General features: G+C 42.9%; 1 long non-coding RNA gene across 1 annotated transcript; it reads right to left on the bottom strand.

The window, feature by feature from the left end:
• Positions 1–3,327: 3,327 nt before the first annotated feature.
• LOC149524562 (uncharacterized) lies at positions 3,328–15,821 on the bottom strand. The gene is made up of 3 exons (XR_016349355.1): positions 15,685–15,821; positions 6,791–6,886; positions 3,328–3,464 (listed from the first exon to the last, which is right to left on the bottom strand). It is a non-coding gene; the product is annotated as an uncharacterized LOC149524562 (long non-coding RNA).
• Between the last annotated feature and the right edge of the window lie 915 nt (positions 15,822–16,736).

Genomic DNA, 16,736 nt, shown 5'->3' with positions numbered 1-16,736 from the left:
TTCGCCTTCCTGGTAACTCCCCGGCATTCTCGAGCAGTATATTTATACTCCTCCCTAGTCAGCTGTCCAAGTTTCTACCTCTTACAAGCTTACTTTTTGTGTTATAGCTCACCAAGGATCTCCATGAACACTCACTGAGCAAGCTGAGGAATTGTTTACTAGATTGCACCTTTTGTTTCTGACACATGCGCTTGGCACACTGTTACAAGAGATGAACACAACAGTTCCTAACTCAGGACCTAGGGCAGGCCCGTACAGAAGTCAGAAGAATCAGGCTAAGACTCCCCTTTCTGACTGTCCTGTGTCTTCCTGTCAGAGCTACTGATGCTCTCTTGCTAGCAACATGGTGAGTCTCTGCCTAACTCTTAGCCTTTCAGATACAGCTCCCCCGTTATCAGCTGCTTCACTTTCCCTCATCAGCTAGCTATCAGGAGGCAGTCTCAAATTCATCACTCCTACTCTTAACCAGCAACTCTTGCAAGCTTGATGCTCTCTAAGGGTATGTCTACACTACCCCGCTAGTTCGAACTAGCGGGGTAATGTATGATTACCGAACTTGCTAATGAAGCCCGGGATTTGAATTTCCCGGGCTTCATTAGCATAAAGCCGGCGCCGCCATTTTTAAAAGCCGGCTAGTGCGAACCCCGTGCCGCGCGGCTACACGCGGCACGGGCTAGATAGTTCGAACTACGTAGCCATTCCGAACTATCTGTACTCCTCGTATTTCAAGTTCTATAGACCTCATTCTACGAGGAATAGCACCTATTCCAAAACAGCTATTTCGGAATAGGTGCTGTGTAGACAGATAATAGGGGCTATTTCGAAATAGGGGCCTCCAGCTCTTCCCACAAACAGGAAAGCCCTATTCCCCTGCCCTCCCTTGGAGCCCTTAAAGCTACAGCCTCTACAGGCAGGGTTTGTGGCTCGCAGCAGGCCTGACAGCCCTGAGCCACTCTGCAGCTGCACCTGACTCCATTTTGGCCCAAGATGAGCCAGCCAGACAGTGCCAGCCAGCCCTCCACTGCTCCCAGGGATCATTCAGCCAGCTCCCAGGAGCCTGTGAGAGGCCACAAGCGACATGCGCCTTCCTGGTCTGGTGCGGAGGTCCTGGACCTTATTGAGGTTTGGGGGGGATAAGACAAACCTCCAGGATTTCCACACCAGATGGAGGAATGCAGATGTCTATGGCTGCATGGCAGACAGCCTGGGGAGCAAAGGCCACATCCACACCCAAGAACAGGTGGGGATGAAGGTAAAGGAGCTCCACCAGGCTTATGTCAGGGCCAAGGAGGGCAGCTCCTAATCCAGGGCAGAGCCCAATACCTGCCCATATTATAAGGATCTGGACCGCATCCTGAGGCGGGGTAGTCTGTTTCCCAACCCTGCCCCATAGTTATAGACTCCGGGGTGGAGACGCCAGTCATCGCCCATGCTCGGCGTCCAGAGGACGACAACAAGGAGGAGGAAGAGATCTCGATGGAATGTTGTGCTCCCCAAGGTCCAGGTGGGTGAGGAAGCATCTAAAATGTGCCTTCAGGCAGCCAAAGGTACCCCTCAACCACCATGCGGACCCTGCTCAGCCTGGCATTAAATGCCTGTTGTGAAGGGTTGTGGTGGCCAGTGTAGGGCTTCATGAGCCACAGCTGTAGAGGATAGGCCACATCCCCCACCAGGAATACAGTCATGTCTACATCCCAAGCCCTGATGTGGCAGTTGGGGAAGAAAGTTCCGGCTTGCAGCTTCTGGCAGACACTAGAGTTCCTGAACACACGTGCATCGTGTGCTTTCCCTGACCACCCAACATTTATGTCCATAAACTGGCCCCCGTGGTCAGTCACAGCCCACAGGACCACTGAAAAGTATCCCTTGTGGTTAATGTACATTGATGTCCGGTGGTCTGGGGTACAGATAAGGATGTGTGTCTTGTCGATAGCCCCCCTGTAGTTGGCAGATGCATCCACTTCTGCAAGGTGGATGACTCTGCACAGCAGGATGCTGTTGACCTCCCTGACCACCTGCAGAAGGAGACAAACAAACCAAGAATCACACGGGTGCTAGGGCACCTCAGAGTTCCCCTCTCCCCCCTTCTACTTTCCCTTCCCCCCACTCACAACCCTGCAATCACGGCCCCTGCAGGCAGGGCTTTGTGTGGGCAGGACAGTACAAACCCTCCTGGGGAGGGGACTTGCACCACCTCCACCCCCACAGTACCCTATCATTTCCAAGGGAAGCCCATTCCCTTCTTCCACCCCCCACCTGGGACAAGAATGCCATACCTACATAAGCAGGGCCCCGACGGTGGATCTCCCCATGCCAAACTGATTCCCCACGGATCGGTAGCTGTTCAGTGTAGAGAGTTTCCAAAGGGCGATGGCGACATGCTTCTGGAGGGGAATGATGGGCCTCATGTGCGTGTCTTGTCACCTCAGGGCAGGGGCGAGCCACTCACACAGCTTGAAGAAGGTGCCCTTCTTCATTCTGAAATTCTGGAGCCATTGCTGGTCTCCCCAGCGCTCCAGAACAATGCGGTCCCACCAGTCTGCACTGGTGTCCAGATGCCAAATGGGTTGGGGCAAGGCACCCAGACCATGGTGGGTGATGTCCAGGTCCTGTAGCCACTCCGCCACATACACAAGGAGGGTCTCCAAGAAGCCCTGGGGGTTGGCTTCCTGCGGAGCTTGGGAGGCAGTCTGCAGAAAGTGATGCATGACATGCAGCAAAAACTCCAAGAGCTGAAGACTGTGTGGAGGCAGCTCCTGCTCCATAGTGGAGTGTGCTGAGGTGTCCTGAGTCAGTGCAACCACAGCAAGAAGAGAAAATGCTTTGCTGTCCCTCAGAGAGATAGGCAAACAAGCAGGGAAACCTGAGAAACGGCTGTCCGGGGGGGGGGGGTCCCTTTAAGAACGAGCCTCAGATAACCTTTAGCAGCAGCCACATGAGGTAACTACTGACCTGATGCCCTGCCGGAACTGATTCCGGGTGGCCTTAAATGCGATTCAGCATCCAATCAGTGTGGACGTGCTATTTCAAAATAGCTAAGCACTATTTCAAAACGCATTTTGTAGGTAGACACGCTATTTTGAAATAAAATATTCTGGATTATCTCTTCTGGAATACCTTATTCCAGAATAACGCTGCTGTGTAGACATAGCCTTAGATTACTGCAGTGGTCAAGACAATTATTTAATTCTGCCTTCTTAAATCTGCATTCAATATAATAACATGAGTTAGACAGGCTTGTAGTATTAAAATGAAGACACATCTCCACTGGGCCTATTCAAACCTCAGCAATCCAAACCTGTATGTTATGATAAGAAAATACTACTTACCTCACCAGAGTTTATCATCTTTAAAACACTCCTCTTCCATCTTCATGGAAAAGAATATCACTCAAATTTTTCATTTTAAAGGCTGATCCCACTTGAGTCCTCTTCTCTATCAGATAGTGAAGTTACCATCATTGTCTAATTAACGAGGGAATAAATTAAATGATAGATTTATATTACCCACATTGGAAATTATAATAATCATTGACGTTCATAGAGCACATCATGTTCTGTAAAAATCCAAAAGTACTTAAAGTAGAGACCAAATTCTGTTCTCAATTACCCATCCACAATAGCAGTGACATCCAGGGCTTGTATAAATCAAGTCAGGATTTATTGTGTGCATAATATAATCCACTGTGACCCCAGCTCAGCAAGGTGATGAAACGTGCATAGCTTTAGGCACGTGCTTAATTTTCAACATCTGAATAGTCACACTAATTTCAGTAAGAGTATTCTCATTGACTTCAATGGGATTATTCATGTACTTAGTTAGTAATTAAGAGTATGCTTAAGTGCCTTGCTGAATGGGGGACAGAAAGAGGGCAATTTCCAAAAGTTAAACAATAAACAATAGAAAGTTTGGATTTTCAGAGGACGTGTGTTCAGCATTTTCTGAAAATCAGATCCCCCTTCAAAATGTCTCAGGTTTGGGGCCCAAAAAGGGAGTTATGCAAAATCTCTTGACTTTTTTAAAATCCTGCTGTTTATTCAATAGCTATGCATTGAGAAGATAAGAAAAAGGTTTGTGTTGTCTTTGATTATCATAATTCAACTCAACATTAATAAAAAAAAACACCCTGAGTTTGCATTAGGGCATGTAAAGCCTAGCACTTTGCAATCTTAAATTCCCTTTGTATAGAGAATGATGTGTTAGGACTGTAAGTTCCTGGAGGCTGGGGGCAGATTCTCCGCGGGTGTACATTGACATATCACCTGGTAGAAATGTAAGTACCATGGAACTTTGCCAGTGGAAACAGATACCTAGAACTTCAGGTGCCTACAGGGTTAGGCAATAGCTGAGTGGTGGTTTTGTGAATGCCTGTGGCACCTAAAAGTTGGTCTGGGGTACTTAAACTGGAAGTTAGGTGCTTAGGTGAATCTAGCTCTAAATATTCAACTAATCATACTACATTGCAGGAATCCTTATTTATCCAAGAGAGCCCTTCTGAAATAAATGACTAGGCACATTAACCCTTCATTCTCACCTGCAGTGCCCCCTGCATGATTCACTTCGATATAGTTGGAAGCTGTTTGTCAAAACTGAGGGAAGAATATGTGGTCAGGTGGAAATCACCCCTTTCTGGTATGTAGAAGACCCTCTGTGCCACTGATGTCCAGACAATGGTGCAGCCATGTGGGACACACTAACACCATGTGGGCTTGGGATTTCGGTTCCAAGCCTCCATTCCAAATAAAGTGGCATAGAGAAGAACATTGGACAGTTGGGCCTATATTTACATGGATCCACAGCCTGGGAAACCCCATATAAGGAGCTCAGAGAGTCAAAGAAACTCTGTCAGCCCATAGACTGGAGAAATAGTCACAGGAGCCCTTAGTTTTCGATGGTGGCTGTCATTCTCCAAACTGCCATAGATATCTGTATAAAATGAATTTATTCAGGCATTATTTCCAGAATGACACCTTTCAGCTAAAACGCTCTGTTCATTGTCCACCTGGAGCAGCCAGCTAAAGCATGGGACAGATGCACAGGGAAGCAAGGCAGGAGGCATCCTCCCCGTTCCTAAGGCAACAGGACTGTTTTGGAGCCACTCCATGAATACTTTTCCCGTTAATGCACCAAAGTACAGGAGTAGACTGTGTTCCCGTTAATGCACCAAAGTACAGGACAGAGAACAGGACCATCTGTGCAATGGTGACTTCTCCCCTGAGCTGCCTGTGCCTGAGGCTCCCCAGGCAAGCAGCAGAGTTTCACATTTGTGTGCTCTCCCATGTAGTTCTCACACCGTGTGCCCTGACCTCACTATCAGCATTTATCTAATGTATTGAGTTATGTAAATTCACTATCTATGAACAAGCCACGACAAAAACATTTATAATGAGCTTATTCCTAGCAAGATGCTTACCTAAGCTGTTTATTGCCCATGCCCAAAACATAATTACACTTTCGCTGTTTGAGCTTCCCCTTTCCTCCAGCAGTTTCAGCCTGTGACAAGCAGGGAGTGAAGGATAACAGGAGCACACAAACTGTAACGCAGAAGAGGTAGTCTCAGTGGTGCTCAATTCACCCAATAAAAATAAGGAGCAGTAACTAAGCTGAAGATCATTATGGGAAACTTTGCTTTCTATCTGGCAGCAGAATCGATGCTGCTACGGAGGTCTTGGATTTGGGATGCTAGAGAGCAGCACATGGCATTGTGCACTGCACTGCAGCAGGGGGCTCTCTGCTCTGGTCAAGAGCCAGAGGATCTATCACTTGTCCATGCTCTTTTCTGTGAAACCCTATTCCAGCCATTAGGGCTGCAGTAGCCTCCACATAGTGACCACAGATGCTCCTTTCCTTCTACTCTTCTGCACAGACCCCCAAATCAGCTAGTAGGTGCAGAATGGAGATTTGGATCAGTACGACTGGCACGTGCACCACTAGAAGTATTGCTATAGTCTCTACTGTGAGTAGAGTCAGGCCTCAAGTGACTAGCCAGCCCTGAACTGACTGACAAACGACTACTAAGGAAATTATGTCATCAGTGCTGGCTCCTAAAGGCATCCAAGAATATCACCAGATGTAATTTCCACACTACTCAACCATGCCAAAACTAGAAAGTGCTGGAAGTGATGCAAGAGGGCCTTTGTTTGTGCAGTTGCTCAGTGTCCCTCCTTCCCTACACCTCCCTCCCCCACACTTCTGAGGCATCACTCTCTCCTCGTGTATTATAGAGAAAATGTGGGTGCCTAATGCAGACTCATGTGACTTTCTAGGCTATCCACCCATCGGAGCAGATTAGGGCAGAGTCCCCTTTCACTCACACTGGGATTATTCTGGATTAAATCCACTGAACTCAGTTGAGTCCTACCAGTGTGAAACTGATAGAAATGAGCTCGGAATCAGGTCCTAACAGTTATTGTATCGACATGTTTGGGGCATGATAGCGGCTAATCAAAATGATGTTTGAAACATGAATGCTTTTTATGAATCTAATATAAGTGTTTATAATTTGTTTGAAATCCACTGTCCAAAACATGCAGGTATAAACATTTATATTTAAGGCTGCCCATGAGTGTGTAATCTCTTCTTTTAATTGTGCTGTCCTGACTGGAAAGGCACTTCACAATTAAAAATGCTGAGCCAGATCCCAAAGAATTTATACCAGCTGAGGCTCTAACCAAGTGAATCTGAATGGATTTAGTAAAACTGATTAGCATTAGAAATAAAAATAGGTACAGATGAGAACCCTTTTCTTACTGCACTATAACGAACTACCACAGAAGAACTGAAGACATACCAGTAGTTCACAGAAGCAGAAGAGCCGTCAGGTTTGTACATGTCTGACAATTAACTTGCAGCACGCTGCAGATGTTTTCAGGCTTTTCTCTTCTGGCTTTTGAAAAAAAAAGTGCAGCATTATTCTCCACATGACTTCACTTTTAACCTGTTTTTTCAGGTTTACACTTTAAGTACTGTCTTAGTAAAATGCTAACAGTAAGGGTAAAGGTAGCTATTAAGCTAGTCAGCCTTTGATCCTATTATATTTTATAAGGCTCTACAAATGGCAAACATTATGTCTGTATGTCTGAGCTATAGCTGACACATATTTGCTACCTTGCGAGGGAATTAAAATCAGCAGCCACTGATACACACACCCCATTGAGGAAAAAAAAGCATTTATTAATGGTGTTACACTAATAGATCCAGTTACGCTCTCAGTTATGTAACATTCTGTTAGCAATGCAACCCACTATGACTAACACTATATCATTGAAAAGGCATTACCATTATAAACCCCTAATTTCAAGAAGGAGAGACTGCATCTACTGCAGTAATAATGAAGTGCAGGCACAAAATACAAGTTTTCTCTCCTCCACTCTCCAAAACATCTTCACCCCTCCATATCCCCCAACAGCAGCAGGAGAGTGGGTGCCATTCCTGACCCAATCCATCCATCCAGGCTCCTTCTTGCAGCATTCCTTTTAATAACACTCCTTCTCCTATTTATGCCCCCCTGGGTCCAGGAAACTTTCTGGATGATTAACTACTGAGACAAAATAACCACAGTTGTGGTGGAGTCTCCATCACTGGAAAAGTTTAAATTAAGATTCCTCTAAAAGATCAGCTCTAGTCCAACTACAGTTATTGGTCTTGCACCAGGAATTAATTTAGACAAACCCTATACCCTATCTTATATTAGTCAGACAAGAGGATCACAATGGTCTGTTCTGTCCTCAGCATGTATGAACCTATTGGCAGCACTCATCGGCTGAACCTCTGTTGGCTTGTCAAACCAGGTTTCACTGCCAGAAAACCGGAGGTGGTTTGCAAGCAAGGGAAACTGACTGAAGAGCAGGGCTAGTACTTCAGCAACAACCCACTCATCCTACTCTTTGTGCTCCCTGCTATATCTTACATTGTTATATCCAAGTTGTATCCCCCTGGTCCAGCACCCTCAGGATCTGACCAATCCCAAACCAGAAAACTTGCCATACCAAGGGAGGTCGATGCTGGCCCCTCAGCTGCCATTGGCTGCTGGGCTCTGTGTCAGCAGAGTGGCCAGCACTGACCAAGTGAGGACTGGAGGGCAACTCAGAGGAACTGGCAGGGTGGCCACGGAGGCAGGCTGTGCTCCTAGACCTCACTCAATCAATGCCAGCCCCTCTGCTGCCACTGGCTACAGGGCTCCACTTTAGCCAAGTGGGGTGGGACACTTGGGGGATGAGGCAAAGTGGCTGTGGAGCCTCAGGAGCACAGCCCAGAGGAGCACACTGAGCCATCAGCCACTCTACATCTGCCCCGGAGCATCCCCCATTCCCGCTTCTCCCACTGTCTCCCTCCCTGAGCATGTGGTGTGTGCATCGGAAGCTCAGGGGTTAGGGGAGGGCAGTGGAGGAGTTGCTGAGCACAGGGACCCTGGCTTTTCCCTGTGCATGCGCCAACTCAGGAGCACCCACAGAGATGCTGGACCACAGAAGTCTGGGCCATAGAGGTCAAACCTGTACAAAGAAAATGCAGAACTGATACATATAATGCAAAATCCCTGGGAGAGTGAAAGGTTTCCATTAGAGTCCGAGCTAGATGGGTTTGAGTCTGTTTCTGCTGGAAGGCAAAGGGAATTTTCCCTGAGGAAAAGCAGAGTCAGTGATGTTTCCGAATGTTATCTGAACATTTAAGATATGGCAAAGAGGTTTCCCTTCACTTGTCATTTCCTTGCTTTCAAGGGGTCTGTGTGGGTGAGTTTCACAGTTAAATGGCTTTATGGACCTATATCTGGACATCACAATGCATCACAATGAAATGCATACAGTTGCTTTCCTCTGAGTGAATACACAATTCAGTAAAAACAAAACAGGTGCTAAGCCTATTTGAAATGTGCGCTAAGTGTTCCTTTCAAATACATGTCAAATATGTATGTATCTTCTTTTTTAAAATCTCCCATATTTTAAAAGAGAAGATACATATATATTTGACATGTATTTGAAAGGAACACTTAGCGCACATTTCAAATAGGCTTAGCACCTGTTTTGTTTTTACTTAATTGTGTATTCACTCAGAGGAAAGCAACTGTATGCATTTCATTGTGATGCATTGTGATGTCCAGATATATGACATATGCAATATGTCAATATTTTCAACACACCCAGCGTCAGGAAAATTAACTCTGAAAGTTAACCAAAATTAACCAAAATTTCCTTTTCTGCAGTACTCTAGGGAAGGAGAACTGAAGAGAGAGATCTAGGTGTCATAGTAAACCCCAAGCTAAATATGAGTCAACAGTTTGACTCTGTTGCAAGAAAAGCAAACATCATTCTGGAATGTATTAACAGGAGTGCTGTACGCTAGAAAAAATAAATAATTCTGCTCTACTCCGTGCTGATTAGGCCTCAACAGGAGTACTGTATTCAGTGCTGGGTGCCACATTTCAGGAAAGATGTGGACCAAATTGGAGAAGGTCCAGAGAAATGCAACAAAAATGATTAAGGTATGGAAAATATGACCAATGAAGGAAGATTGAAAGAATTGGATGTGTTTATTCTGCAAAAGAGAAGACAGAGGGGACATGATAACAGCTTTTAAGTACTAAAAAGACTATTACAAGGAGAAAGGAGAAAAAATATTCTCCTTAACCTCTGAGGATAGTACAAGAAGCAAGGGCAGTTTAGGTTGGACATTAGGAAAAACGTCCTGTCAGTGTGGTTAAGCACTGGAATAAATTGCCTGGGGTGTGGAAACTCCATCATTAGAGATGTTTAAGAGCAGGTTAGACAAACACTTATCAGGGATCATCTAGATGGTGCTTGGTCCTGCCCACGAGTGCGGGGGACTGGACTTAGTGATCTCTCGAGGTTTTTTCCAGCACTAGTATTCTATGATTCTATTAAATAGCCCCTGCTGCAACATCTAGACTCTTGTGGGTGCTCCACTACAGGATTCAACCACATTTAGATAAATGGTGTCTATATGTTAAAAATATTTGAACAATGAGGCAAACATTTGTTTAAAAGCTTCTATTTTTAAGTGTTGCAATTTTGGGGTTCCCAACTTGTGATCTGAATTGATGGGCCTGATTTCAGAAGTGCTGAACATTCAGAACTCCAGTGGAACCCATGAGTGTCCAGCACTTTTGAAAACACATTAAAGGTTCTGATTCAGAGCACTCAAATGAAAGCACTGAAAATATGCTGGCCTAATATATGACGAGGCAAATGAAAAAGTGCAGGTTAGAGACATGAGCAAAGAATGATGTAATACGCCACTATATTTAAGGATTTAAAATCTCTATGATTTCAGTGATGTTTGGATCAGGCCTCTATTACACTGAATTTAACTTTTTTGAAAAAAAATCTTTTTTCCCTGCACCATACTGGCAATCCAAATTCTATCTGATCCTGGCAAAAGATATCTCAGAGAAAATTAAGTGTAGACTACTTGTTTGGCTGTTTAGAATGTTGTATAGTGCACGGATACCCCAGTACTGAGTGTAGTATAAAGCCTTATCAGATTGATTGCACATTTGCACAATAGCAGCAAGGTTAATTTTAGAACAATTAATTAATTGACTACACTACTCTCACTAATGGAGACATTGGTGACACTGTACCATAAATACAACATGCCTTGATGAATACCAATGCCCCTTTGCTCTTTCCTTTCCAAACACAAGTTCTCTAGTGGGTAGTGGGTTTTTTTTAGTGGCATCTACCATCCATCTCAGAACTCATAAAGTGACAAGGAGGTCATCTTAAAATGAACTGAGCTTCTTTTTATTTGATAGTCCAATGTTTACATTAATGAGAATGAGGTTCTTCACTCAAAGATCATTAAACAAGGCAATATGTTGTTAAACTTAACTATTGACAATGGCAACATAAGTCACCACAAGTTACAAATGATAAAAATCACAATTATCCAGCAATTACATTTACAGCTATAAAAACCCTTTCAGCCATTAAAGATGTTAATTCCCCTGCTCCTCTCTCTGCAGCATTTAGCATTCAGCCCATCCTTGAGAAATAGGAATCAGTTGATTCCAGGTGAAAAGGCAAACAAGCACCTAATGATGCAGAAAGGAAAATCAAATAACCCCTGAAATGAGGGATCATCTGCAAATTTCCATACACGACCATAAACATTAGGAATAGGCAAACAGTTTGGATAAAATAGGAAATTATTTTAAATGTCACCATGCTTCATACCAAACCCAAATTAAACTTGGTTTGAGAGTCAGTGAATCTAATGTAAAACGAAAAATGTTCCTGCCTTTTGCACTCATTTATAATTTCCCACTTCAGCCAACCTATAGGACAAAGAAATCCTAGCAATATTTCTGTTCTGACTAGCACCGGAAAGAACATCTTCTGTTCCCATTGTTTTGCAGCCTAAATTTCAGCTGCGTTTGTGCTTTTCATTCATATGTCAGTCCTTGCAATTTCATCCCGTACACTGTCTAAAGAATCATATTTTCCTACCTTAGGCATTTATTAAGCAGACAATATTCAAAGGTGATTTTTAAAGCCAGCCTTACGCATGTGCAAAGGGGTAAGGTAGTAAAGAAAGGAAAGAGGAGAAGGGCATAACCCTGCAGAGAGGAAGGAGAAGTAAGTAGCAACCTGAGCAGCAGTGACCATAAGCAGCTAGTAAGGCATGTGAAGGATAACATGAAGGGTTTCTACAAGTATTTTAGCAACAAGAAGGTGGCCAGGGAAAACATGGACCCTTACTGAATGGCGAAAGCAACTTGACAGATGTAAAAAAGCTGAAGAACTCAGTGCTGTAAGCCAGCTTACAGACTGCTGTACTGGGTAGCATAATGAGGAGAAGGTGAGTAGCCATCAGTAGTGAAAGAACAGGTCAAAGACTATTTAGAAAAGCTGGTCATGCACAAGTCCATGGGGCTGGATGCAATGTACCCAAGGGTGCTGACAGAGTTGGCTAATATGATAGCAGAGCCAGTGGCCATCATCTTTGAAAACTCACAGTGACTGAGAGAGGTCCCAGACAAATGGGAAAAGGCAAATACAGTGCCCATCATTAGAAAAGGAAGAAGGAGAAGTGGACAGTGATCACTGGCTTGAAGGCTAGTTGACAGCTGGTAACAAGAAGAGTCAGTCCTGGGGCTACACTCTGAATAGTCAGTTCACCAGAAGAGAATTAGTTAAATATTTCCATCTGCTCTAGTGTCTGGCCACTAATTTGTCCTTATAAAGTCCTAAGCAGCCCTAGCTTTCTAACATACAACCAGCATGGGACAGAGAAAATACTCATCTTGCATTCCTGTCAACTTTTTAAAAAATGTACAGTGGCATGCAGTGCAAAGGTTTGCACTAACTAATATAGAGAGAACATTTCAGGAATGTTTATAAATAGTATCTGAAACAGCCTTTTATGCTTACTGATATCACCCAGATGTCTTTCATTACAATGATTCTGGGACTTATTTCTTTGGTTATCTATCACTGCCCTCCAGTATTGGTTCTTGTTAATTAAATCTGCCTCAAAACAGGACACAGCTCTTCTAGATATGAAATGGCTGCAGTCCTTCTAGCAGCCTTGGCTATTGTGGTTTAATACACTATTGCATTTTTACATATGTTAACAATATGGCATAACACATTTCCTTGGCTTCCCATACTGACTTCAGAATTTGTCTTTTCATACCCGAACCAACCCAGCATTTCTTAAGTCAATTTATGTTTGAACTTAAAGGCTACAATGGACTGATTTTCAGGTGACCAGCACTCACAACACCAATTTAAAAAATCAATGGCCACTCAACGTAACCAAAAATCAAATTCCATATCTTTAGTGCTGGATCTAAACCTCTTTATAGGGGTTTATACAGACTGAAAATTCCCTTGTTAGAAAGTCCAGAACAATATATTAGATTCCATCATTAGTGACCTAGGATGAAGTCTTTTGCTATTGAATTCAATGAAGGCAGGATTTCAGAGTTAAATTTCTTTATTTAAAAACAAAGGATCAAGATACATACCCATCTGGTGAACATGCTTCTTTGCAAAGCAAGTGTGATTGCACTTGCAAGCAGGATACCTGCAGGTGTCAACTGCACATTCAAATACTTGATTTGTGTGCGCAATTGCAATGAGTGCCTGGTTAAATGTAGAGCCCAAAAATATGAATTAGTTTTTCAGTTTGATCTTGATTGCTTTTCAATTTCCCATAGATGAGAAATCCCATTCCAAGGCTTTATATCATATTAGCAGTTCCCTTGGTAAGAAATTCTGTGATGGGTAGGAAAGGATTTCATGAACAGTCTACCAAGCCCTATTGTAGAGATTATTCCTTCTCAAAATTCTGTTTCCATTATGGACTGCAGCTCAGTAAGTTGTCTGATCAAAGAAGCTATGAACTTGGAACATATCACAAAGAAGTTAGAGCTGCAAATTGTGATAGGTCAGCTACGTTGGTGCAGTTGCATTATATAGAAGCAGTGTCTGGGTGTCAAACAGGGACAAATCTTAACTATTTGGGGACCATGAGCAGCAAGTGGTTTGGAGCAAGGAGCAGGATTTGGGCCTTATTAACTAACTAGTGTGTATTTTTATAAATCTCTAGGCCAAAGCCACATCAAGGAGAACCTGATTCCGATATATTCTGAGAGCATAATTCTCACTGGCTTCAGAAGCATTTTATATGAGCTACCATAAAAAGCAACTGGAAAAAAAACAACCCACATTCTGACTTGCAATGGCTGCTGCAAGAGCTTACCACCTTTGATATCAGGCCACTCAAATTATATATCTAAGTTTAGGCATCCACTTAGAAGAATGTGACCTATAGCTCCTCCTTTTACCACATGAATTTCTTTTGCATAACAACATTATTAGTTCCTATGAACTGCATCTTACGTATCTGAAGTAACTGCAATTCCATTAATAACTGTAATTGTTTCAGACATTCATTAATTTTGATTTATTAACTTATTTAATTTCTCTTATTGTAATCTTCCCTACTCTATAAGTCATTAACTGTTTTAATGTTCTGGGTCAATAATAATTCTATCAGTTGTAAACTGTTTAATTAATAACAATTAGCACCTGTCATCAAGAGTTCATCTTCCTCTCTGAACCTTATTAATTTGATTTCAATATAAGTTTACCCTCTTTCTCCCCTCTCCCCCCACCCATCAGTTAGACAATTTGTTCCAATGCAACATAGACATTATCAAAAATCCCAGTACTAGTGCTGTGACATTTCTTCTTTTTCATAAAGCCTTATTGCTCAGAGTCAGGTGATGATATTATTAAGAAGCTAAGTTTTTAGCCTTTGTGGGTACAGAGAAAAAGATAAGAGCTAAAAAAAATATTTTAAAAAATCTCATTATTTTCAGGGCCCAAAATGATTTTAGACTTTTGGAGATTGGCATTGCTAACATATCTACAGGGGAATGCACTAATATTTTAAATTACCTTTCATGAAGGCACCTCAAATTCCTCTGAAATACAACTTTTCAAACTTTAATGGCAGCATAATACTAAATAATAAAAACAAATATTAAAGTGGCATATTATGAATAATGGACCAGATCTTCATCTTGTGTAAATTAGGGCCTCTGGGGTCTGGCTTCATCTCATTACCAGGAAGGTATTTACATTCTAAAATTAATTGAGCTTGGATGGACCTTAAGATAGACATGGAGCAACACTTTATGTCTCTCCAGTGGTGACACTGGAACAATTTTTATGGTGGGGGTGCTGAAAGCAAGTGATCCCCAAACTTTTTATCTCACCCCCTCCCTTACCTTTACCCTTGTCCATGCCCCCTCTCCTTAGAGCTGGGGCCAGAACCCAGCGGTGACTCTGGGAGTGGGGAGGACACAAAGGCATGAGGAGGCTAAGGCTGAGCCCACGGCGGAAGGTGTGGGGGGAGCAGAGCCCCTAGCACAGGTCCTGCAGCCAGGACCCCAAGCATGGGCCAGAAGTAGAGCCATAGGTGTGGGGCTGATGGCAGCCAGGACCCCAGGTGCAGGTCCATGAGTGGAGTCCCAGGTGCAAGGGCCAGCAGCACTGGAACCTTGGGCCACAGGGCCAGTGACCAAGACCCCATGCAAAACCTTGGGGTGTTGTAGCACCCCTGCACTACTAGCTCCCACACCTATCATCAAGGCTGTTCCCCACTCCAGCACAATGAATGCAGAAGTGGGGTCCCACAAGAGCACTCCAAAACTTTGCCTCTACAAGCTCTGGTATAAAAAATGTCCCCCAAAAATCCTAATACCTGATTTGGGGAAATTCACTACCACCACTCAAGTAACTCCAAGAAAACCAGGGAAGAAGTCACTTTGGAAACCTCTTCCCAAAGGTAAAACTCTTCCCTGCCCCAACCTTCATTTTACTCTGAGTTGGGAAAAACAGAGGGGATTCACAGACAACAGTGGACTCTGCCCTTATAACTAGGGACTGAGTCAAAGGACACAACAACCAACCAATTCTGGTGAATTAGAAAAAAGAAACAAACTTTTATTATTAAAACAAAACTACAGTTGCAAGCATAGTAAAGTGGAAAGATCCACCAATTGATCTAGGTACTCAGGGGGACTCCCTGGGCTAGCAGCTTTAGTTACAAAAGAGAAAAAAACACACTTGACAGCACAGACGTTAATTCCAAATTCCCAAACCAGGAAAAACAACAAATCCTGGCAAACTTTCTAAACTTTTCTCTACTTACACATTGTATGAAGTCCGTTCTTGGAGAGAGAAGAGTCTCCCATCTCTCCCAGTCTTGGAAGAAACTGCTCTAAATCTCAAACAAAAAAACAGAGAGAAAAACTTCTCTTTTTCAGTTTGAATTTTCTACCTGCATTGTTATTGGCTGACCACCCGATACCTGGGTAGGTACAGAAGACATAGTTAACTCCTTAGTAACTTGAAAACAGGTCTGCTATAAACAGAAGTAGTTTGGGGCACATGTTTTCTGTATAAGGTAAACTGAACAGGCTTGAAGAAACTATTTCCTGGAAAGACTGGCAATGTATTAGCTTTCTTTCCTGTACTGTACTGCTTTGCCTTTAGACAAGAAATTGGCAATGCTTGTTATTTGGCATCTTCAACATTTTAAATATTGAACTGCAATAGTCAAAGTATCGGCTATGAATTTTAGCACTATAATGAAACTATAATGGAAAATAGAAAATGTATATAAATAGAAAGATGTATCCACACAAATTACAAGTATAGCTTTCATTTTTCAGAGTTTTTTTATTTTGTTTAGGGGTGGGGTTTTTTTAAGCAATTTTTGAGTTTCATGTAGATGTTCAGAAACTGGGACGTCTCTTGGTATATTATGTAAAAAGTAATGTCAATAATATACATTACTCTAATGAGTAATTTTGTTGTAATATTCCCTAGTTCACTTTAACACAGTACTGCTTCAAACAGCACTACATTAAACCACAGTAGGGAACATTTAGTGCACACCAGCAATGTCTATACAGACCAATTAAAGCACAACACATTACCGCGCTTCAGCAATCAGACCCCTGAAGTCCACATTACTGCTCTGTCTAGACAAATCCTTAGATACAAGTAACCATTTCAAGTGTTTATTGGAAAAATACTAATGTCATTGCTTTTAAATCAGTTGTGTTTGATGAAAACTGAAAATCTGAAGCCTGATTGTGACACAAGTGGTCCTCACCCAAATACCCATTTGTATTTCACTATGGGTATTTCTACACTACAGTGTTATTTTGAAATATCTTATTTCAAAATAAGCTGTTT

This window comes from Pelodiscus sinensis, chromosome 4 (assembly GCF_052426305.1).
Source record: "Pelodiscus sinensis isolate ZL-2025 chromosome 4, ASM5242630v1, whole genome shotgun sequence".
Taxonomy (NCBI): Eukaryota; Metazoa; Chordata; order Testudines; family Trionychidae; genus Pelodiscus; species Pelodiscus sinensis.
Note: the sequence above shows the minus strand (reverse complement) of the source record. Positions and strands in the feature narration are given on the sequence as shown.